Source organism: Ursus maritimus, unplaced genomic scaffold (assembly GCF_017311325.1).
Source record: "Ursus maritimus isolate PB19 unplaced genomic scaffold, ASM1731132v1 scaffold_21, whole genome shotgun sequence".
Taxonomy (NCBI): Eukaryota; Metazoa; Chordata; class Mammalia; order Carnivora; family Ursidae; genus Ursus; species Ursus maritimus.
The window spans coordinates 26139225-26140154 of NW_024424564.1; the positions used below are offsets into that span (position 1 = coordinate 26139225).

A 930-nucleotide genomic window follows, 5' to 3' on the forward strand; every position below is an offset into this window, starting at 1 on the left:
AATGATACTGTTTCATGGCCTGCGTACATCTTTTTCCATCTCACCACCCACTCCAGCCTGCAACTATTATCACACTTAAGGCCCAACTCAAATCCTACCTCACCCATGAAGCATAACATCATGTCCACAACATTGACACAAGATAGAATTGCTTATGATTTTCTGTTATACTTTCTCCATCTGTACACTGTACAATATCATTGTGATGGAAATATTTTAAACCCTGAACACTGCAACTGAGAATACATATTCCTGGTATTTTTCGTCTTGGGGTCTACAACTGCATAACTGACACTTACCTGTATCAGCAACTTTCCATTAATTTTCAATTGTCTGTTCTCACCATTATCTACCTCACTTTTATGTTTATATCACTGTACTCTGGTCTTAATATATGTTTTGTTGTTGTTATCTCTTAGTTTTGGTTAGGTTTTTTTTTAACTCTGCTACATTCTCCTCAGCCCTGTTAATTTGTAGCCTTTCTCAGCTTGAGGTGAAAAATTCCTCCATTTCCAACACATTGTATTACTCCCTCAGCTCCTATCCCATCTGGTCTCCCATCCAAGTACTAACCAGGCCCAACCCTGCTTAGCTTCTGAGGTCAGACGAGATCAGGTACATTCAGGGTGGTATGGCCATAGACTCCCACCCCATCTGGGAAAGAATTTAGGCAGTAAGCATTATACTTTGAGCAACTGCTAGAAAGGAATCCTCAGTTAAAGACCAGGTTCCTCTTACATATAGGGAAGTTTGATTTCAAGGCAGAAGGAGTATCCTAGCCAATGGAATTTCCAGAGAGCTAAGACTTCTAGCAAGAGCATGGGTCCCAGCACTGCAGGAGCAGTATGTAAAGACAGATTAAAGAGGGGTACTACTTCAGATACTCATAAAAGTTTCCACAGAGGAGATGTTATTTAAATAGAGACAAGA

The 930-nt window shown here is 40.2% G+C and overlaps 1 pseudogene; it reads right to left on the reverse strand.

Annotated features, from left to right (window-relative positions):
• Nucleotides 1-528: 528 nt before the first annotated feature.
• Nucleotides 529-643, reverse strand: LOC121104489 (annotated as a pseudogene).
• Between the last annotated feature and the right edge of the window lie 287 nt (nt 644-930).